Source organism: Dasypus novemcinctus, chromosome 15 (genome assembly GCF_030445035.2).
Source record: "Dasypus novemcinctus isolate mDasNov1 chromosome 15, mDasNov1.1.hap2, whole genome shotgun sequence".
NCBI lineage: Eukaryota > Metazoa > Chordata > Mammalia > Cingulata > Dasypodidae > Dasypus > Dasypus novemcinctus.
This window is the reverse complement of record NC_080687.1, coordinates 64,379,352-64,403,949: the sequence shown is the minus strand read 5'-3', so window position 1 is coordinate 64,403,949 and position 24,598 is coordinate 64,379,352. Positions and strand designations below refer to the sequence as shown.

Here is a 24,598-nt window from a genome sequence, read left to right as displayed (position 1 = left end):
GTTTCCTAACTAAAAAATGGGAGGAAATAAGGCATCATATGGTTGTTGTGGAATTGGAATCAATGCATGCCACACCCTTAACGCAGTGATAGGTACAGGTTCAAGTGTTGAACTATAATCAAATTCAAATGAAAGGGTGGGTAAAGATGGCTTTGTGGGCCAGTCACCACTTTTTGTCAGAATGGCTACTTCTTTGGTTGATATTTCTCCAACTTAAATTGGGATGTTTATTCAAAACCTGCAGAAAGTACGCTCCCTACTAATACAAAAGGCCAAGGAATTTATTTACACCAATTCCCCAGGGATATTTTGAAAATGATAAGTGAATCTCCGCTGAAACTTGCCATGGAAAAGATCTCAGCCGGCATCACTGCCTGTGCTGCCACTTGGGTACTGTCACTGGAAGAGAGAGTGGAAAAAGGAGGCTTTGCCCAAAGCTGCAATGTCCTTGATGGAACGATGGAAGAAACCACGGCTGTTCCCAGACTCCACCGAAGTCTGCTCCGAGTGGGCGGACAAGGCTTTAAAAAACTTGGAAAGGCTCTTCAAAGAACAATTAACAACAACCTCCCATGGTGGGAGGTGAATCTGGCTGGAAACTCCTGCTTTCTTTCCCCAGGGTAGAATTCCCAGGCTTCTGGATTCCTGGTGGAGCACACTTGGCAGTGGACACTGAAGTAAGTTCCCTGTTCACTTAGCCGGGGCTCAGTGTGGTGGTTTTGCGTGCACAGGGTAAAGAACATCTGGCTCTCCTGAAACTGAAAGAGATTTGCAGTCAGCAGGTGGGGGTTGGAGGTTGATGAAAATAGTAGGGCAAAGTTCATCTTGTGGACAACTCTTGGCCATGGGTGTTATTTATTTCACATTTTATACTGCTGAGCTCCTGTGGGCTCATTACAGATCAATTCATAAACAAACACATGCTAAGTTGAGTCCTGGGGATAAATGATGAGTTTATGTGACTTTGGGGTTGTATGTTAGAGGTAAGAGGGGAGTCACAGCCGAGCACTCGGTGTGATGAACTGAAATTCCAGACTACACCCCTATTTGGGCAAAAGACTGCAGGAAAGTCCGTGAACTATACACATGTTTTAAAGCCCCGAATTAATGTCTTTCACATTTTTAAAAAGAATAACTGTGGACTAAAGGCAACAAATGATCCCGCAGAGCCTCTAGCTTTCTTAAAGAGTGCATGAAAAGCTAAAATAAATATTTTGGAGCCCTGACATGTTCTATAAAATGACTTTAATATGTATTTATTTGTTCTAATAATAATGACCCAAAAGCATACTTTATTCACTCATCTCACAAATATCTAGAGAGTGACTACTACTTTGTGCCAAAACTATATGTGAGCGAAGATTCTCATTAATTTAGATAAATATTTCCTTGATGACTTGACAGTTTCCCCATCATAAGAAGACTTCTGCTTTTTGATGTAATTAGCATTGGGGACCCCCTCCCCAACTTAATAGTTTCTTGTATGGCAATTCTGTGTGTACACAGAATGTAACCTTCGTGTGTTTTAAATGGTAGGAGCCCCCTGAAAGAAAGGATGAGGTACCGTGATGTGAAGTGACAAGAAGATCTGTACAGCCGTCCTGTCTGAGCAGAGCAGTAAGGGGGGTGGGGCGGCTGCACATCCATACATTCTACATAAACAGAAAGATGATCATTTCTTACAATGATATCAATCTCAATGAGATCCCAGGAAGAAAAGACATCATCAAAGAGAAAGAATCATAGAGCTTCTATGACATCATTTTAGCGTGCAAAATCAGAGCATCTCCCATGGGGTTTGGCAACACAAGGATGCCATAGGTGGGCAAAGATATAATTGGAAGGGAAGGATGAGTGAAAAATAAATGAATGCCCATGGGAAGGGCAGAGAAGTACTGCCCTCTCCCCTCCACCCCAGAAGCGTGACTCAGTAGTGCTTATAGCATAAGCTGCCCTCCCTGCTCCAAGCCATCCCTCTCCATCAAGAGAGCTTCCTGCATCAGAATCGCAAGATTTGATGACAAGGTCAGGGAAGGTTCACTGTTTGAAATAAACGCTAGACTAACAGCACAGTAAATTGTCCTCTGAGGAGTAACCCATGTGGGGAAATGGTTTGCAACTGAGTTGCTGATGGGAGCAGCACATTTCTTAGTCTAATCAATACAATTCTTCATTATTGTGATATGTTCTGCACGAGGTAATAGTGATTCCAGCAATTAATAAAATACTAATTGGACTGTTCAGAATTTGTTAGTGTAACTTGTTGGTGGTTATTCGGCTCATTTGGTGTGAAAGAGGCACTCTCTTTGGAAAAAAGAGTTATTAAAAGCAATACAAAGGTGAATTTGGTATTTGAAACAAGGTTTCCCTTTCCCCCTCTCTTTCCTTCCTCACTTCCTAAATATCATTTGTATTCAGTTTCCTCTTGCCATTACAAATTTGTGGTTTTCAGAATCAGCTGGATCTTCTGTGTTCCCTGACGATCTTTTTCCTTGCCCCTTTCTAGCTCATTCCCAAAATTTAGTACACTTATCACCATCATTATGGTATGTCTGCTCTTGAAGCACCCATCCTCTCTGCCTGAGAACACTCCTAGTTCCTTAGCCTAGCATGTAAGTCCTCAGCACTGGGTAATCTCACCCCTTCCCCTGCTTCAACACACTTATGCACTGGGCACTCTCAAATCCACACCTGCAGGCCAGTTTCTTCTCCATCACTGCAGTCGCATTTATGTGTGGGTAGCCAAGGTAGGAAAAACTCAACCTGTCTGAAGAGAATCCCTCATTCTTTCCTCCAAGCCCTCCTACCATCTTTCTTAGCTTGGTGAAGAACACATTCACCCTCCACGTCATCCAGGTTCAAACTTGGGTTTCTTCCTCGCCACCCCTCTTTCATCTCCCATGTTCAAACTTTTACCTCCTTAACATTTCCCAAATCCATCTATTCAATTGCTTCTTCATTCCTATGCTTTTTTTTCAGACCCATGCCTTCTCATTTTGGAGAATTTTGGTAGTGTTCCCAACTGGTTTCTCTGCCTCTTTTCTTGTATTCTGCTAATTAATTATCCACACTTTAGCCAGAGCGCTTTAAAACTTGAATCTGACTAAATTTCTCTTCTATTTAAAGTAAATTCCTTTAGTGGCTCCTCATTGCTCATCGAATATTCTTGACAGCCTGAATTCTGTCTTATCCCCACTACCATAGTCTATGTTCCAGCATTAAAAGTCATGAACTGAACAGCTGGAGCAGGCTTTTAGCATGTCTTTAAAAAACGGTCTTAAATGGCTAAGAGTACTTAGGCTTGGTATTTCATCTGCCTCTATCACCATACATTCCAATTCATACACTTTGTTGAATTTGGTCTTTATTGGGTGTGTCTCTCATAGCCTTCAACCTTATCTATAATGGTTGTTAGAGGCCAGTGTGTTGGTCTCACACTGCATCTGATATTTGTTCCCACTGAGTAAAGAACCCTGCTTTGTGTTCTAACAAAAAAAGACAGAAACCTTTAACATTGCATCGCCAGGATCTGAGGATCTCTAGCGACAGCATATGTCATTAATTTCAGCCTTTGATAATCCATGAAGTATGGAAAATTCCCACCTCCTACTCTTCGGCAGGATTCATAACTCTGCCAAGTTTTGTAGCTCACCAGGATATTTACAAGCTAAATTCTGAGCTGTGGAAAAAAGAAATGTTAACATCTTTAGTTAGAAGCTTTAAAATAGCATTCAAATAAGGCAGTGTGGTGAGGGAGGCAAAAACACTGGATGTCATTTCCAGTTTTTCCAGGAACAAGGAGTGTGATCATGGACAAGCTACTAAACCTTTCTGTGACCGTTTCTTCATTTGTTAAGAGAAAGACTTGGCTGATTTCTGAAATTAGTCCCAGCACTAAAACAAAAACAGAAAACAAACACAAAACTCTCTGACAATTTTATTTCAAATTCCTGCCCAACTTGGTGACTAGAGAATGGTTCCTTGAGGGAGAAGGGAAGGGAAAAAAAAAAGAGGCATTTGTAGTGTTCAAAAACAAATGGCCCTGAATGTTTCCTGCTTGCTTAAAAGGAAAATCAGTGTTTCTGCTGGGTAAGAAATATCCTAGAGCGTTTGCTATCCTGAAGTTAACATGTAAATATAAACTTTTAAAAACTGTAGACAGTTAATGGCTGATCCTAATGAACAAGGCACTAGGATAAGAAGTGAAATGAAGCCATAGAAGGTGACTGAAAGGCATAATTTTTCTTTAGAGAGCGTTGCCCTGTCACTTTAACAGCTTCGATCCTTCAGCACTTTCTCAAAAGAATACAGATTTCTTCTCTTTCTTTTCAGAAACACAGCAGATATATAATGTTTGGGTAGAACCAAACAGAAATGATAGCCAGCATTTCATCATTATCCAAACTGGAAATCATGACATGCTCTGGGTAACTTATGTTCTCTGATTACAGCAGGATTAAATTATAAATCAGTTATGAAAACATAACTGAAAAAAACCCATACATTTGGAACATAATATGTATTACATATGTGAAGTTATAATGTAAATTTGAAAATACTTAGAACTGAAATATAAAAAAATTACCACATAGCAAAATTTGTGGGATGTAACCAAAGTGGTAAAGAGAGAGATTTTTAGCTTTAAATATTGTATTAAAAGAGAAGACTGGAAATTAAAGAGTTATGTGTCCAACTAAAGAAGTTAGAAGAGGCACAACCAAATCAATAGTTTGTTCTTTGAAAGGCTAATAAAATAAACACTGATCAAACTTTTCAAGAAAAAAAATACAAACAAACAATATCAAAAGTAAAAAGAAGTGGGGGGGCAGTTGGGGAAGGATATATCAACAGATGTAGCCAAGATAGAAAATAGTGAAGTACTTTCAAGAATTTTATGCTAATATATTTGCATTCTTGAGTGAATGGACATTTTCTTGAAAAAACATAACTCATCAAAACTGACTCAAGAAAAAATAATACATCTGTGAAGTACACTTCTCAACGACACATGTTTATATGAACACTTAAACACTGCCCAGACTATTTCGCAAGTTCTACCATTTATTCATAAGTCAGATAATTCCTGTCATATACAACTGTTTCAGGAAACACAAAAAGAGAGGAGGCTCTCCAACTCTTTGTATGGATTCATGTAGTCTTATTCCTAAATCATAAAAGGATAGGAAAAACAAATTATACATCAATCTCACTTATCTTCATAAACATAAATTTTTTTAAATGGAGTAAGCCAAAATCTAGTGATACATTAAATAAAAATATATATTAACAGATTAAAAAAGAAAAATCCCATGATTGTCCTACCTGCAGAATAAAATTAGACAATGTATAGCAACTTCTGATTTGATATTCTTAGCTTATTAGGAATAAGAGTGATGTTTTCATCCTCATAAGGAGGAGAAAGAGGAAGAGAAGAAAGAAAAGAAGAAAGAAGTCTGTTCTTATTTACAGAATTGATTATTAACATAGAGAAAGCAAGATAATCTGCAGAAAATTAAAATGAATAAGGAAGTTTGGAATAACTGATCATTATTTAAAAAGCAATAACATGTCTTTACATTATCCATAAACAGAAAATATAATTTAAAAAATATAATATTAACAATAACAACAAAAATATAAGGTACCTAGAAATAAATCTAACAGTTTACAAGGGCTTTGTAGAAATAAAATTATTGAAAGATATTAAAGAAGCTCTAACTATATGGAGAGAGACATTGTATCCAGAAAGGTAGAAGAATCACTATTAAAACTGATGTCAATTCTCTTGTAAGGCAGTCACACTTTTATGGAAAGCATGGACCATTTTCTGATTCATTACATTAAAAACAACCAATGTGCCAAACACTGTGTTCTATTTTATAATTAAAATAGTATTAATAAAAGCCAAGCCCTTCATTGCCTATAGATCAAATTATGTTAGGTTTTAAGTAGTTTATTGAAAAATTGAGGGTCCTTTTTTCCCAATAAATGACCCTGCTGATACCATTTCACAAACATTGCCAGTATAATGTAGAGCCTGAGCATAGACGTAACACACTTTAGGCTAAGTATTTATTGGGGGAGTTTTATAAATCAGGGAAAAGTCTTGGCAGTCAAATAGCTTTATAAAATGCCCCTTACTTTTGCTCACTCTCCTACTCTAACCTGCCTGGTACTCACTCCACCTCTGTTCTCTAAGTCAGAGTAGAGGTAGAGGCACATTTTGGTTTGATTGTTGCATACTCCTCTATGTGGGGCTGCTTTTGTACCTGGTGAGGAGCATAGGATCCTCTAGGCAGGCATGGCCTACCTGAGCTTCCTCCACTCATTGGCCCAGAGAACCAATCCAATTCCTTAAGTTCCCCAAATGAAGCCATGGGTCAAGGCTGTGATGGCAGCAAGATAAGCTTCCTGGACAACTGGTGGAATCGAGCTTTTCTACTTGGCTCACAGACATCAGCTGAGAGGCCCCTTGTGCAAGACTGGAACTTACCCTCATATCAGCAGGCCTGTGCTGGTACTGTCAGTTCACTACGGTAACAATAGAGATTTGATCCCAGAATTCAACACTAGGGGAGAGTGTTGTGGGCATTTTCCCTCAATATTTTCCCTTGATTTTCCTCTCTCTTGGTTTTTAAATATCTTTTCTTTCTCCTTTTGTCCTCTATATCCCTTTTCTCTCTCATTCTCATCTGTGTAACACCTTTCCTGTCATTTTCATTATTTTTCATTCTCTTCTCTTTCCTTCTTATCATCATTTGCTCTTTTTCCATTCTCTACAACCTCTCCTCACCTGTATTTCCCTGTGCCTCTACCAATTTTCCTAGGTTCTTCAGTTCTTCAGCCCTATTCCTTTCTAGCATTCACTCTTATAAAACTTGTCTACTTATCACCTTGTGGCGATATGTGAGCCATCATTCCGACATGAAGAATTAGCAAAGTCCCAATGCAGCTACAAAACAATATCATCCAGATGAGGGGTCTGTGCTCCATTTACCTCCAAGCTGCCGCCCCTCTTGGCAAAAGTGTTTCTTTTTTGTGTGTAGGCAGATAACATTTTGGATAATACCTCATGGATTAATTAACATGAATTAACCCAATCCAGATTTTTATTGTTGGTTTTTTTAAAAAAATTTTATAGTTAAATTTTAGTTTAAACAGGAATCATGTATGCTTGTGAAAATTATGATTATGTATGTGTGCCTCAAGAAATAAAATGCCCATAATGAGTCTGTATTTCAGAGGGATACATGTCCTGGATGACTGTTTTGGAGAAGGATTTTCATATTTGTATTTTGGGTACCTAACGAGGCTCCTGGTGTCTAATAGACTCTCAATGTTTGTTGAAACAAATACTGGTTTCCCTCCAACACATCCTCCTGGGATCCCTAAATGCATAACTGAAAGGGTCTCTTATGACTACATATTTCCAATCCTCCAACAAATAACAAAATTTGCACGTAAAAGGTTAGCATGACTGAGTTATTTCTTGGCATTTGAACAGTCATTTACAATTGCAGGCTGCTTGGTAGTTTTATGAACTGGCTTTTCATCATAATAACTCCATGGAAAAGGGATATTTACAAATTTATGGATGGAAAACCCAAGGAAGCAACGGTATATAGATCCTCATGAGGGGCAGTTTTCCTCTGTAGTTTAAAACAAATACTAAGGAAATCAGGGAAGAATTATCTATTGTGACATATAACACAAATCTAGCTTTTCTGGTTAAAGAAAGAACATGAAGACATAGTTGAACAGGAAAAAAATATTGAAGCAACCCCAAGTGACCTTGAGAAGTCTCTTTGTGTTTCTCCAGTTCACTTGACCACCCAGCTTCATCTTTATTTCTTTCTAGATTTCAAAAGACAGTGCATTAACAGCGAAGTCCAATGCTAGATTTCCTGGGGGACTCTGTTAGCACATGTGGAGTGGACCTGCAAAACAGAAGCACAAAAATTATTTTTTAAAAATAGATATTTCAAAAAGAATTTCAAAGTAGACAACCCAGGAATCAGAATTTTTTTTCATCCTTTCCCTTAATTTTTTGTTTAAGGATCTTTTAAAAATTCTGAATCAAGCATGGCAGAGATCAGAGGAGGTGCAGAGTGTGATCCCATAGGGCCTCTAAAAGGCCCATCTAGGCATGATCAAGTTTTAAGGCTTGGCTATTGATTCCCCTCTAAAGTTTTTACTAACTTTTTGTGTGTGTGTTTTGAGCAGACAATCATGCCAATGAACAAATACCCGTAAAGCAAGTAAGCAAATAAAACTGACAAAAAATTAATCAGACCCATATTAAATAAAATACATAATCATTTTACTACAACTAAAGCATTAAGTATAGGTAGTGTAAAAGATGGGTGGATTCCAAAACCAACTTTCCTCACAATTACATCCAGAATGAGGGCATTTCTGGCCCCTAAGCTCCCCCTACTCAGACTACCATGATGAGGCTGAGACTGGAAATTTGTTAGCTAGGACTGATTGTGGATTTCTCACTGGACCAGGGTGACTGAGGGTTGGGGATCAGTATAGAGAAGTGAAGAAGAATGGGCTTAGGTATCAGACAGACCTCACTTTGAGTCCTGGCTCTTTTATTTATTCCCTGTGTATTCTTGGATAAGTTTCTTAACATCTCTGATCTTAAAATGGAGGCATTAATATCAACCTCAAAGAATTGTTGGGAAGATCAAAAGGGTAAAATGTGTGAAGGTCTAGAAACTACATGAAAGCTAAGCCAGTACAGTGAGTGTTCAGTAAATGGTGGCTGCCTCACAGTAATGGCTGCTTAGTCACCCAGACAAGAAATCAGTCACCTATTCAAACAATTACCATATACATGCAGTGGACCAAGCTACTGGAATGGAGTACAGATTATTCCTGATGTGGGGGGAAAGATGGTGTCAAAACAAGAGTTGAGGTGGAAGATATAGAACGTAAGAGGAAGTTGATCTGATCTGTTTGACAGGCCACTGATGAAATCCCGAGGAGCCATATATTCCTGCTTCTATGAGTTGAGTCTCAGGGTCTGTAAGATTGGTGAACCTTAGCCCAGGCAAAGGTGAAATACTTATTTCTATTTCATGCACAGTCTCCTTATTTTACAGTCCTTCCCTTAAAACCAGACCCTACGAAGATTGTTTGGACCTTGGCTCTAAACAAAATTGACTGCATGATGAAGGAAAAGCAAAGTAATTTCTCCCCTCCACACCGAGAAGAAAATCCAGAGTTTGTTTTCTCTCTCCTCCTTCCCCATTATGAGATGATTCTTCTGAAAAGAGATCAGTCAAGTTGAAATCAAGAAGTATTCATCTACCCTTAATACTGCCAGAAATGCTACCTTTTAGAGATTTTTTTAAGGTTCATAATCCAATGGCAGAAGAAACTATAGACTCTAACAGCCATTACAAACTCTGTGAATTTGTTTATTTCACTTACTTCCCAATAATTCCCTTAGCTAACAGCTGAGGGAAGGAGGGCTTTGTCATTAAGGACCAGCTTTAATACTCCTGAAAGGGACTTGGAAGCTCTGGTTACCTGGGTATGATAGTCAGAATAATGGCCTCCAAAGTTGTCCACATCTTGCTCCCCAGAACCTGAAGTAGGTTAGGTTACATGGCAAAAAGGACGTTGCAGGTGTCATTAAAGAAAAGGCCCTGGAGATGGGGAGAATATCCTGTATTATGTAGGTGGATACAAACAAATCTCATGAATCATTAAAACTGCAAAACTTTCTTTGACTTTGGTCAGGGAAAGAGATGTTACAACAGAAGCGAGAGGGATGCTATGTTGTTGGCCTTGAAGATGGAGGAAGGGGCTATGAGCCAAAGAATGCAGCAGCCTCTAGAAACTGGAAAAGACAGGGAAACAGATACTCCCCTAGAGATTTCAAAAAGGGACACAGCCCTGATGACATCTTGATTTAAGCCCTGTGTTGGAACTTCTGACCTACAGAACAGTAATATAACAAGCTTGTGTTGTTTTAAGCCACTATATTTGTGGTCATTAGTTAAAGCTTCAATTGGAAACTAAGACACTGGGGGACAAGGAAGTGAGGACTCTAGGCAAGGAGGGAAGAAGAAGAGATGTCAAACAGTGGGAAGACAACTTGAGGCAATTCCCTTCCTTATTCTGGAGACGATATAGCATGAGCATGTCACTGGCTGTTTATGGACAAAAAACAAACCGTGCATTGAAATATAAAATCATGTACCAATGTTTGCTCACTTTATTACAATCTTGGTTCCCTATTCTAGGGCATTTCTTTTCTAATAATCCCTCTCTTTATTCTATATTTTCACTGTTTATTACTTTCCTAGAACTTCTCATGAGATATCACCATATTCTTTCTTTTCTGGTTTACTTGTTTATTTCAACTACAATATAAATTCCATATATACCACATTATACTGTAAGTTCCATGAGCAAAAGGCAACATGTCTATTCATCCTTCACTGCAATATATGAATGAAATATTTTCCATCTATCTTCTGAACATGCCATTCCCCTCTTGACCTCTACTGTCTTCCTAGCCCACACAATCCACCGTGGAAGGCTAAGGAAGCTAGATGTGAACAAAGGAGAAAGACTGCTTCAGGATGTCATGAGCAAGAAATTCTTTTCTTTCCAGCAGTTAAATCATTTATTGAAGCTCATTTCATTTTGTCCTTTGGGGCTAACTCAAGAGGTATGAACCATTGAGTGTCAACTTTCAATGTGATCATGGAACAATTTTGAGGATCAACACGCAAATGGTCCTATAAAAGAGCAAGAAAATATCAGGTTTTATTCAGTGACTCAAATAGATACAGGCAGTCCTTGAAAATTACAGGGAAATTGATCCAAAGGGGAGCCAAAGGTCAGTAGATTGGCCCAGCCAAAGGTCATATATGAAAAGATTAAGAGAAGCTGGAAAAAAATAATGTTTTTTTAGTTTAGACCAGGGGTTCTTAACCTTTTTTGTTCCATGGACCTCTTTGCCATAGACCCCTTACTAAGTCTACACTATACTGTGTGTTGTTTAATAAATATATCACACCCACACCAATAGGTCCCCACAAGAATAATTTTTTTTTGAATTTCAATCCAAGCTCATGGACTCCTGATTAAGAACCCCTGTTTAGACATTTCTTTAAAATCTTGTTTTCATTAAACACCATCTGTCCCCAGACAAATGCGGTTGTTGGTTTTTTCCCCCAACAACACGATCCTGCCCCTCCAGAAATATTGTTATCCTGGTTAAATCAGGTGAAAAGATTTATGAGCTTTGTTTCTTATAAGAACTGATTGGTCAGAGTGGAAAGACGGGAAGGGGGACCCTCCTTCAGCCAGCTGGGGCACCTACTGTGAGGCCCACCCAGCATTCTCACATGGTCCGTGTTTGGCTCTTTAAAAGATGCCCCAGAAAGTCAGGCCTGCCCTCAGGAATTAGGTTTATTGCCCTTCCCTTCTCCCTCCCTTCTCCCCATTTCCTCCCTGTCCTCTTGTTCTTGGCACCTCCCTAATTCATCTCATGGCCTTTCTGTGTTCTGACGCCCAGAAACTGACTGGGGACTTGCCGCACTGTTTCACCCCTTAGTTTCCCAGACTGGACTTGATATTGGCTGCTAGATCCTGGGCCAAGGACCTGCCTGCTCCAGGATTCAGTCCCATGAACTCAGCATGTTTTATTATTTTTCTTTATTTTTCCACTTGTTCTGAAAAATATTGGGTGAGATACTCATGATGAAATAATTCTCTTTCCTTTTCTTTTTACAATCTTTTTTCATATTCTCTGTGCTTTTTGTTTTTGGGTGTTGATTTGGGTACCAAGTTTAATCTATTAAGTGGATTCTCTTAGTAATAAAATCTACCAAATGCACCCATCTCTGCAATTGGCCAAATCATCATTTCTTATTTCACAGACTCCAATCCCAATGTCATGGAAGTATTCATTACACAAACCTTAATTGAGATTCTACTAAGCACCAGCAGGATTTAAAGATGCAGTACATAAAAATTCCATCTTCATTTTTCTAGGGATGCCACAACAAAGTATGATAAACTGGGTGGCTTAAAAATATATATATATTTATTGTGTCACAGCTCTCGAGGCTAAAAATATGAAATCGAGGTGTCAGCAAGGTCATGCTCCATCTGAAACCTGTAAGGGAGAATCCTTCCTTGCCTTTTTGGGCTGTCTGTCTGCAGTGGTGTCCAAATTTCCTCTTCTTAAAAGGACACCAGTCATGTTGAATTAGGGCCCACTCTAATCCAGATAGGCCCCTTCTTAACTAACCACGTCTTCAAAGACCCTGTTTCCAAATTAGATCACATTCACAAGATAGGGGAGTTAGGACTTGAACACATTTAATGGAGGGACACAATTCAATCCATAACCCTTGCTTACTGAGGTTTACATTCCTAAAACAATAATAATGATGTTAGAGCTGCCATTAATTATACTCTGTGCCAGGAACTAAACAATATGCATTATATACATTATCTCTTTTATTCTTTTAAAAACCCTATGAAATAGGGAATTTTCTCCAATTTTATAGCTTTTAGTGGAGATAGTATATACTCACTTAGAAAGAAAAATGGGATAAATATCTGTTGAGAATGGGGTTAATATATATTAATGTCTGTGTGCTGAAGAAATTCACATGTGACATTTTATCTCCATTTTACAAATAAGGAAACTGAGGCTCAGCCAGCTTGAGGACTTGCCAAAGGCCGCTTTGCTAATAAGACACACAGATGGTATTTGAATCTGGTTCTGACTGATTCCCAAGGGTGCATGAATCTTTCTGCCACACTATAGTCTTCCTATATAGCAAAAATCCAAGTTGGAAAGTGGCTAAATACATTAAGAGTTCTATATGAAATAACATAGGAGACCAGAGAAGAAGAAATTTCCCTCCAACTGGAGGTGCAGTGAGAAAAGTAATCTAAGGTGGAAGAACAAGGAAAGAATGAGGAAAAGCAGGCTTTGTGTGCCATTAACAAGGCTGGCGTCTTTGGGGGCAGAAAGTAGAGCAAAGGAGTTCATAATAGAAAGTCCACAGGAGCCAGGGCCTCCTGGGTCCTGATGTCAGTCTAAGGGAGTTGGACTTTATCATCTACATTGGGGAATCCTTTAAGATATTGCATCAGAAGAATTACAGGAGCAAGAGCTGTGCTTTAGGTACATTCATCCAGCAAAGGTATATGAAATAAATTGGGTAGGGGTTGGGAGAATGAAAATAAATTAGTTGAACTTCTCTCCCCTTAAATAATTTATTTTGAGGTTAACATTGACCTTGACACTGGAAGCATATCTTCACTGAAATCTAGGATTCAATAGTGTATTTGCCTGAAACTACTTGTTTTTAAATGAATTAAATATGATTTTTAAAATTCCCTGTAAAAGTCTGTAGGTTTAAAACATAATTTGAAGTTTATTTTCCAGGGAAGAATCCAATTTGGCTTTTGTTATTTCTGGTCGGATATTATATGATTTGATTTTTTTATTGCAAGCCGTTAGAATGGTTCACAGATGTTGTTGCTAAAATAGATCCTCCTGGAACTATTTGGTTTGAGGGAATCTCTGTTGCCATGGATTAAAGTAATAGATCACTTGTATGAAACTCAAGGCTATACTCAAATATGGGAAATAACAGTGTTGCCTTCAATTTAAATAAGGCAGTAATGGGGACAAGTGACATTTGGAAAACTATCCATAGATTCATATCTTTGTGCTTAAGGTTGAATTATGCTGTGTTCATATTGCAGACCGTCTCGCACAAGAAGAGAAGAATTAACCAGGTTAATATTTTTATGAATTAAGAAATTCATGCTCCTTCTTGGTCAGCTGTTCTGAAGATATGTGGTATTACAAGACTACCTGTGGGTTAATTTACACACAGCGATATGCTGAAATTTAACAGATCGTTCATCATTACAGAAATAATTCAACAAAACATTGTCAGTTTTAAATATCATCTAAACTTCAGTTGGGGTTCTGCATAAACTGCCAGGGTAAGTAGACAGCATCCAAAAATTTATTCCTTGGGCTTATCTTTCATTCTTCCTCTAGGCGACCTCTGCCCACTAAGCTCAAGTCTTCATTGTCATCACACATGAAGGACTTGCACATCTACATTTTAATTTGTGGTTCATCTATCAAGATTCAAATTTACAACATTCTGCTATGCATTTTTCCCATCAGGTATCTGACACTCAATGATGCCCAAACCAAACAGCATTTTTATCCACAAGGCTCTATCAAGTGCCCAGGTCATTTTCCAGATTGTGTTCCAGAAACACTAATTCCCCAAATCTTACATTAAAAAAAAAAAAAAAAAGATTGATTGTCAAATAAGTTTGGGAAATTTCTTGGAGGTTCATACTGAAAACTAAACTATCAAAGGCTCTTAGATATTCTGCAGTAGAGCAGGTTTTGTTTTGTTTATTTCAGTATTTTATTTGATGTTGGGTCCCTGTTTGCATAACACCTATTAACATTCTGGAAAACTAGTGTTTACAAAACACGCACTGAGTACAGCCACTCCAAACCATTTCTGACTTCTCCTATCCCCTAACTACTACATAAATATGTTACCTCCTTGTGTAGTTATAACTGAGAGTCCATCCTTTTATTTAAAAGCAAAAGCCCTAGAGCTAGACTGCCTGAATTCATTGCCTGACTTCACCATGTACCAGCTGAGACCTGGGCAAATTACTTAATCTCTCTTTGCTCAATTTCTAGATCTTTAAAATGGTTGACCCCTTTTAAGGGATTATAAGGATTAAATGAAGCAATACATGCAAAGCATTTAACACAGTGCCTGGCATGTAGTATCCACTCATTAAATGTTTTCATTTACTACCATTATTGTTACCTCCAAAATATCTTCTCCAATAGTTGGTGTTCCCTATTGCCTTTGACAAGTCCACAGTTTAGGTGCTCATCATCTCTTTCCTCAACCAAAATAATAATGAAAACTTACTCTTAGTTTGGTTCTTTATAAATTTACTCGAGATTTTACATGTATTATCCAATTAACCTAACAGTATGTCATTTTCTCTGTCCAGAAAGTCTCTGCTTATTTCCCCCTCATGTACCACACTACCATTTAATTCTTTTTAAAACACAAATCTAACCATGCCATACCTTTGCTAAAGAACATTTAATGATCCTCCATTATCTATGTAATAAAGGAAAATAACTCCTCATCTTGGTGGACACCCTCCTGACTTTGCACTCCCCGCCATAAAAATTTGCTGCACGACACCACGCCTACAGTTTAGAATACACAGTGGGCTTTTGGCTGGTGCTATTTTTTGTTTTCCCTTGAACACTCTTCTCCTACCACTTGTTAAAACTCCTACTCAGTCTTTAAGGTCCACTTAAATATCACCAACTCCATGAAATATTTCTTAATTCTACCCAAGTAGCACATTCATCTTCTCTTCCTGACTCTACACTAAAAAGGTAAAAAAAAACAAACAAACATCTAATTTGTAATTCAGTGTATAATCTGTTTTCCACATTAAATTTTGAGCTCAATAAGAGGTGATGTCTTATTCGTTCTTTTTAAACTTTACAAACTAAACACAATGCTTTCACGTGGTAGGTGCTCACATAAATATTTATTGACTGAATTTGCCTAGATAAAGGGTTTCTTGCTGCCTATAGGTATATACCACAGCTTAAGCAAATTTTACACTTAAAAGCATCAGTTGATTGGTAAGTCTCCCCTTGTCAAAAATTTCATTATTTTTACAAAAGAGTTCACAACGCAGTTCCTTTAAGAGGGAAATGAGCCTGTATCTTTAAAAAAAAACACAATCGCATGGAACTTTTGTAAAATATCCCTACAGTACACACCTGTAGCCACCAACCTTCCTAGGATTTTGACTTCTTGGGATAGTACCATGTTTTCATAGGGATCCTCTTGGAATAAGTATTCAGGCCAATTAATACACTGGCTCTATAATAATATCATATCTTCGTTTTTCCAGTGGACATTTCCTGGTTGGCTCTCATAAAGGTGATTTAATCTATAGTCTCACACCCTAATCTAAGTTCACTTTCAGGTCAGATATCCCCAGCTTGTTTCTGATTAAATGACTTCATTGCCTTCAAGGCAGATACTCTTCCTTGAAAGGGCTGCTTTTGGAAAATCACGCTGGAGACTTACCTATTACAGAAACAAATTTTCCAGCTCTGTAGTACAGTATTCCCCGTTGTGCATTGTTCTCAGCACCTCCTTTCCCAGAGGTTGATTGGCCTTGGGAATTCTGGCTACAAACAGAAGGAATGATTCTTTAGTAAACCTTCCATTTTCCTTCCAGTGCATTTAATTAATGTTTCCCAAAGTTTAAGTGCTTATGCTCAAAAAACATGTTTTCACATGTTTTCTTATTTTATCGTGAGACAGCACTATAAAGTGTGTGAGTTTTAAGCAGGTTTCCGTGGCATGAAAGAGTTTAGGGCCAGTGTTAGACATCACATTCTCTTTGTTCCTCCTAATTCTGCCTGGTTTTGCCTATTATGGACAAACTCATGTCTTGGATCCCTCAGCCATTATTGCTTCCCATAACTTGGATAGTCTGATTCCATTTTCTTGGTTAATAATAAACTATTATCTATTCCTGCTAGACCTCTGCCAAGAGTTTTTTTCCCCAGAATCTACTTTATAGTTATTATCTAATCTTTATAAAACCATGGAGGAAGTTTTCCCATCGAACAGACGGTAAATGATTAAGGAGCAGACAGTTAAAGAACCTGTTCAGGGTGACACAGTAATTCAGGATGGAATAATACTGAGTGTTCCCAATGCCCCTTCCACTTATTCATTTTCCACAGTTCAATCTGAAAACCTCATGATATTATCCAAGTTGGAGTTTATTAGCAGTGCATTACTTTTCTTGCAAATATTTGAACGGCTAAATAAAATAAGAGAATATGTGTGAATGTATGGAATAAAGTTAAAAGTGTGCTATAGAATTATACACTGATTCTATCATTGTTCACCAACTCTAGCTGATAGGTATATATTTATTGAAACAATTGCTTGATTACAAAAGCAGTTACAACCATGAGATGTAATTAAATACTTAAAGCTATTAAGAATTTACCTGGAAATTATATAAACTACCAAAATATTTTGAAGAATACATTTTACATTGTTTTTAATAAAGAAAATATTTTTGAAAGTATTTTTTGTAGAATATATTTGTATTTATTTCTGTGGTACACTCTACCTTTTATTAACTGTTGTAATTTATTATTGCATAGCAACTGGAATTGGTACTATATTTAGTAACTTCTGTGGAAGAGTATAATGGAGACCTTTCACATTAGCAGTTAATAGAAATTTATGACAAACACACTTTAGTAATGTATCCAACTAAAGTAAAGAAATTGGTATCAAAGTGTATCAGCTGTGATGAGAAAGAGGAGGGAGAATAAGTAAGAAAAATGTCCAGTTGGGGTGTATTTTCACATTTCTAATAGCTACTGATTGTAACAATACTTTCAGTGTAATTACTAAGTGCTAAATATTTTACTTTTTTTTTTTACCAACTTCATCTTATCAGATTCAATATACTTTTTTTCTAGAAGACTAAAGAGCCTAATATTACCTCACATTTTAGAGTTTATAATAATTGAATTCCTTCCTGTTCTGAAAGTATTATAAAGTTTAAATGCTGGGCTAAATATTGGGATGTAAGTCTACCAGAATATAGATTCCACGAACAAAGGGATTTGGTCATTCTTGATGGAGTCTCATGATCTAAAAATGTTGCCTAAAATATAGTAGGAGTTCAGTTAATATTTGTTCAATAAATGTCTAATGCTCTGGAGGAAGCCTAAGCAGCCCTGTTGAGAGGTCTCTAAAAATCAGCACAAACTTGACAGCCATATTCGTAATTATTCTGGAAGGATATCCTCTAACCCCAGCAGAGCTGTTCCTGTTGATACCATGTAGAACAGAGATGAAGTGTACAACAGCACCATTCCCAAATTCTATTTTTTTTAGATATTATTTATTTATTTGTTTGTTTGTTTATTTATCTCCCCTTCCCACTCCCCCTCCCCATTTGTCTGCTTTCTACGTACATACGCTGTGGGTTCTTCTGTCTCCACTTGTATTCTTGGCAGCAGCACCAGGAATCTGTGTCACTTTTTGTTGCGCCATCTTGCTGCGTCAGCTCTCTGTGTGTGCAGCACCACTCCTGAGCAGGCTGCACTTTTTTTGCACTGGGCGGCTCTCCTTATAGGGTGCACTCCTTGTGTGTGGGGCTCCCCTACACAGGAGACACCCCTGCATGGCACGGCACTCTGTGCGTGCATCAACATTGCGCATGGGCCAGCTCATCACACGGGTCAGGAGGCCCAGGGTTTGAACCCTCGACCTCTGATGTGGTAGGCAGATGCTCTATCCATTGAACCAAATCCACTTCCCTTCATTCCCAAATTCTGAACCCGCATCAGGAAATATAGTAAAATGAGTGTTGTTTTAAGTTGTTAACTTTTGGAGGTAATTTGTTCTGTATCAATAAAAAACTGAAACAATACCCTACTCCCTAACAGATATTTCCAAATTTATTTCTGCATATTTGTGAGTTTTCCAGTTCTCCCTCTATTATTGATTTCTAGCTTCCTTCTATAGTGGTTAGAGAAGACATATTATATGATTTCAATATTTTATACTTTTTTCAGACTTGTTTTGTGATCTAATATATGGTCTGTTCTAGAAAATGACCTATGTGCACTAGAGAAGAATGTGTATTCTACTGTTGTAGTGTTCTATATATGTCTTTTAGGTCTTTTTGGTTTAGAGTATCATTCAAGTCTTCTATTTCCTTATTGATCTTCTGTCTAGATGCTTTATTCATTATTGAAAATGCTGTTTTGAAATATCCTACTATTAATGTAGAATCATCCCTTTCTCCCTTTAAATCTGTTAATATTTGCTTCGTATATTTTGGGGCTCTGTATTAGGTGCATATGTTTTTATAATTGTTATGTCTTCTTGTTTAATTGACCCCTTTATCAGCATATAGTGTTCTCCTTGTCCCCTATAAATGCTTTTGACTTAAAGTCTATTTTATCTGATAATAGTATACCTACCCCAGCTCTCTTTTGGTTACTACCTATATACTATATATATATTTTTTCCATCCTTTCACTTTCAACCTACTTATCTTTGAATTTAAAATGAGTCTCTTATAAACAGCGTAACATTGGGTCATGCATTTTTAAAATCCATTCTGCCAATCTCTGTTTTTGTTTGGAGAGTTTAAACCATTTACATTTTAAGTGTCCATTGATAATGCAGGACTTTCTTCTGCTATTTTGATTTCTGGTCTTTGTATATCTTATACCTTTTTTGTTTTTCAATTCTTCTGATAATGCCTCCTTAAATATTTGACTTTTTTTCTTTATTAGAGTTGTGGTATATGGGTCTCTTGTATTTGGCTTTTTGACTTTCAAAAGAGTAGGGAAGTTTCAGTCATTATTTTTCACATATTATTTCTGCCTCTTTTTCATTCTCTTCTCCTTCTAGGACACCGATTATGCATATGTTTCTGCATTTTGCCTTGTCATTCAATTCCCTGAGTTCCTGTTCCATTTTTCTCTCTTCTTTTCTCTTTCTGTTCTCCTGTCTTTTCAGGACTTTCTTGGTCCTCCAATTCACTAATTCTGCCCTCCACCAATTCAAATCTGCTGCTATATGTCTCTGTTGTACTTTTCATCTCATCCATTGTGTCTTTCATTCCCATAAGCTCGGTTACTTTACTGTGCAGGCTTTCAAATTGTTCTTTATGCTAACCCAGTGTCTTAATACCTTTTATCTCTTTAGTCATATTTTCCTTCAACTCTTGAATTGATTTGGGATTTTTGTGTGATTATCATTGAATGGTTGTCTTAAGTCCTGTGTCTCGTCAGGATTTTTGGTGAGTTCCTTTAGTGAGCCATCTCTTCCTGTTTCTTAGGGACTTTAATTTTTTGCTGATGTCTAGGCATCTGAATATGTTGGTGAATTATTCTGATGGTCAGTTTCTCTCTCTTATCTAGTAGTTTTGCTTCATGGCTCTTCTTTGATTTTTGGTTCAACTTATTGTAAGTCTTTAAAATTGTCCAGTTTAAGTTATTAAAATAGGGCCAGGGACTCACTAATGTGGTGCAGATCCAATCCAGGTGGTTTCAGATGAGACTCCAGAAAACATTTTTTTCTCTTCGCAGTTTCCTGGTCTTCTAGCAGATGGTGGTTTTCAGTGAGTCTTACCATAGAGGTGTTTCTTTCAATCTCCACTTGCCTGTGATTCTAGTCTGGCCAGAGCCAAGATTCAGAGTTTCTCTGTTGGCCAAATTCACTGAGGAGAAACCACTCTTCACCCTCTGCCACACCTTACCTCTTCCCAGTGGGGAAGACGTCTGTTCCCCTCTCAGCTGGCCGCAGTTAACCATGGGCTTTACCCATGCTGCTTGCCTTGAGGGCAGGGATGGGTGCTGTTCCCAGCTGCATGGGCTAGTAACTCACAGCTTTCATTTTGGCTTCTTTATCTCTCTGTCCCTCACCCTCCTGGATGATGCACAGCACTCTCTGGTCTGCAGATCCCCAAAGCAGCTCCCTTGGACAACACTTTTTGCCCTTCCTCCATTATTTTTGTGAGAGAGTTGCACTCTGCCTACCTACTCTGAGGCCATCTTCCCAGATGGCTTCCCCATATATACCATTTTGTTGTGTACACTTTGGAGTTCCTTCTCATTTTCCTCTGTATATATTACAGATAATTTTTTGTATTTACCGTGGGGCTAAATTTTAACATCCTAAATCTGTTACAATCTCACTTTACTTGATACCAACTAAACTTCAATAGCATATACACTTGCTATTGCCTGTTTCTCTTGTTGGTATTGTGCTTGCTACAAGTTATATATTATACACTGTATGTCCAAAACTCTAGCTATATCATTAATTTTTATGCATTTTAGAATCTGTAAGAAGTAAAAAGTATGGTTACATACCAAAAATACAATACATAATACTGGTATTTACAATTACCAAATGGTTACACTTGCAGGAGGTCTTTATTTCTTCATGCCACTTTGATCTACTATCTAGTGTCCTTTCCTTTCTGTCTGAAGAACTCCTTTCAGCCTTGCTTGTAGAGCAGATATAGTGGTGATGAACTCACTCAGCTTTTGTTTATCTGGGAGTGCCTTAATTTATCCCTCATGTTTGAAAGAGAGTCTCACTGGATATAAAATTCTTGGCTGGCAATTTTCAGGAGTTTTAATATTTCATCACACTGCCTTCTTGATTCCAAGTCTATTGATGAGAAATTGAACCTTAATCTTATTGAGGCTCCCTTTTATGTAACATGTTGTTTTCCCTAGGAGCTTTCAGAATTTTTTCCTTGTCCTTGTCATTTAACAGTTTGACCACTATATGCCTGAACATGGTTCTCTTTGAGTTTAGCCTATTTGGGGTTTATTGGGCTTCGTGAATGTATATATTTATGTCCTTTGTTAAATCTGGGAAATTTTCTGCCACTATTTCTTTCAATATTCCTTCTGCTCTTTTTTCTCTGTCTTCACCTCTGGCACACCAGTATTCATACATTGGTATACTTCATGGTGCCCCACAAGTTTCTTAGGCTCTGCTTACTTACTTTCATTCTTTTTTCTTTCTGTTCCTCAACCTAAATCATTTCAATTGTCTTATCTTTGAGCTCATTGATTCTTTCTTCTGCCAGCCCTAATCTGCTGTTGAAACACTCTAAGGAATTTTTTATTTCCATTATTGTAGTCTTCAATATTTCTGTTTCGTTCCCTTTTATAATTTCCATCTCTTTATTGCTATTCTTATTTTGTTCATTCATAATTTTTCTGATGTTCTTTAATTCTTTTTCCATGTTTGCCTTTATTTCTTTGAGTATTGTAGATCATTCCTGAAAAAAATCTTTGTCTGGGATGTCCAAAGTTTGGTCTTCTTTGTTGATGGTTTTCCAAGTTTTATCTCGTTCCCATTGGTTGGGTCATCATTCCTAAATTTTTTTTTTTTTTGTCCTGTAATCATTGTTGTATACTGCATATTTTAATATTTTTATATGTTAACTCTGGGATTTAGTCCTTGAACTGTCTGTTTCTTAAGTGTGTATCCAGCTAGTGATATGACAGACATTTCCTTGAGAGCCAGGATTTAACAAAAATATCCTTTCATAGTCTGAAAATTGGCTCTGTGTTGACTGGTTCTCTTCTTCAGAAGATCAAGAAGATCAGCCAAAGCAAATAAATGCAGGCACCTATGTCTTATCCTGGGCTTGAGCTCACTTCTGGACTTAGGAATTTTCTCCATTTACAGGAATCACATTGGCCCTTCTACTCCCTATGAAATGGACTTTCTACCCCCTGCCCCCAGGTGCTCTATTGTATTTCATGAAGTCATTAATCCCAGCCCACTTCATTTGGATTGTTTCTTACAGGGTTTTAGCTATGAGCAAGCTGTTTCTGCCTATAGGGAAAGTTCTGGGAGGGTCATCCAGAGATGAGTATGCTGGTTCAGTCTTTCATATTGCCACCTGATAGACTGTTACTAATCTACAGGAAACCCAGTATGTGCATAGGTAGTACTTTGCTCTCTTCAGAACAGGACCAGGGACTTACAATGGGAGCACAGGCTGACTCCACACTATGCAGCAGAGGGGTGAAGGAAGATCCAGCAAGTGTTCTATGAGCTTCTCCAAACTTTTTAAAGTTACATTTTCTTGATTGGCACTTGCCTAGTTATTACATCCTTTTAACTACTTTTTGGAGTTTTGAGGAAAAGGCTCTGCCAGCTTTTGTTAGGTTTTCAAAGATTCTGTGGGGGAACAGAACCCTGAAATGTCTTATGCCATCATCTTGGTCAACTGGGAGTCAAGCCTCTATTATTTTGAGCCATTAATTTTTAGGCTTAATTATCATTACAGGAAGAGAAAGAGGTATTCCTTCCTTTTCTAATCTAGGTAATGTGAGAAGAGAAAAGTGGAAAAAGCAAGAAAAGACAGCATGAGAGGCAAACTGTATTGATCTTCCCCTCTAGAAAGAAATGCAAGAGGTGAAGGAAAGCACTTGAGATGCTGAGGAAAACACTCAGGACAGAAGGGCTTCTTCCCAGCTTCTAACCTAAGATTGTGAGAGGAAATCTCCTTGTTTTGGTTGTTATGGGTTGAATCATGCCCTCCACTAAGTCTGAATCCATGGTCCTATGGATGCAGACTTATTTATAAATAGAATATTTGAAGATTCTCTTAAGATGAGGTCAAACTACATGAGGCTGTGCCTTAGTCCAATATAACTGGAGTCCTTATAAGCAGAGGATATTCGTAGAGAGGAGGAGGCAGAAGGAAACAGATGGCCTTGAGACTATAGCAGAGAGTGAGCTATGGATTGCTGGCAAGCCATCACTAGAATGCTACAGCCTTTGGAGAAAACATGGCCTGCTGATCCTCTGATTCTGGACTTCTAGCTTCCAAAAAGCCAACCAGTCTATGGTATTCGCTATAGCAGCCCTAACAAACTAAGACACAGGTGGTAGTTGCAACCTGGAACACAGAATAGTATGGTTATGCAGGGAGCAGGTTTGCATACACTCGTTTATCATCATGTCCCAAATGGAATATACAGAACCCAAAAGTTCCCACATGCCCTTAAAGTGGTAGTGATAGGCAGGTAGCTGACAGTTAAGATGGGGAACTTTGGTTAAACTTACCCAGGTAGGAAAAGGAGTACCAAACCAATAGTTGCATAATTAACAGGAACAAAGTAGGAATCATAGTCATACCAAAAAAGAGATAGCATGGGACATGCATTTGGCAAGTATGACCAGACCTTGTCCAATTGAGAGGTCAGACCATATGTTACACCAGTAGCAGATGCCAATAGCAGGCACCAGCATACCACATAGGGACACAAGGACAGGGTTGGTCAGTCAACATGTGTCTTCAGTCCAAGGGTGATTGAGAACAACTGGGGACCCAGTATCCCCTCTGCTACCATGAGGTTACTTGAATCATTCCACCCTATGTGCCCAAACACCATCCTAGAGAGGAACAGCGGAGAGAACGTCAGAAAAATAGAAGTCTATACATTTTATGCAAATTAGACTGAGACTTTATCTAAGGAGACTGTGTAAATTTTTGAATTGGGCAGCATTTACTGAATTGATCTGAAATATAATGCCACCCCCTGCCACTTCCTAGCATTGTGGGGTTGTAGGAAAAATAGAGTGCACATTTTCTTAAATATTGGAGTATAGTTTGAGTGCCTTTGTGACTCCACTGGATGTATATAGTCATTTCTATTTTATATATAAGTAAATCAAATAATCAAGGTCAGAATTGTATCTATGACACAGCAAAACCTAAACTTCTTTTAAAGCTCAGGACAGTCCTTTTTCTGTAGACTCTGCTGCTTCCTGTCCATGTATTCTATATCCTGCTTCTTGTGCCTTTGACCTCAGATGTAACCCATGGACTTGGTTTTGGCTCTAGATATCACTGGAATGGGAGAGGGAGAGAAAGGGTAAATGGTGTTGTCAAGGAGTATTTCACAACACACAAACGCACAAACTCG

At 38.0% G+C, this 24,598-nt stretch overlaps 1 long non-coding RNA gene across 1 annotated transcript; it reads right to left on the bottom strand.

The window, feature by feature from the left end:
* Positions 1-203: 203 nt before the first annotated feature.
* On the bottom strand, positions 204-16,581 carry LOC139436535 (uncharacterized). Its single transcript, XR_011645829.1, has 4 exons — positions 16,167-16,581; positions 7,792-7,937; positions 1,565-1,652; positions 204-758 (listed from the first exon to the last, which is right to left on the bottom strand). It is a non-coding gene; the product is annotated as an uncharacterized lncRNA (long non-coding RNA).
* Positions 16,582-24,598: the final 8,017 nt, after the last annotated feature.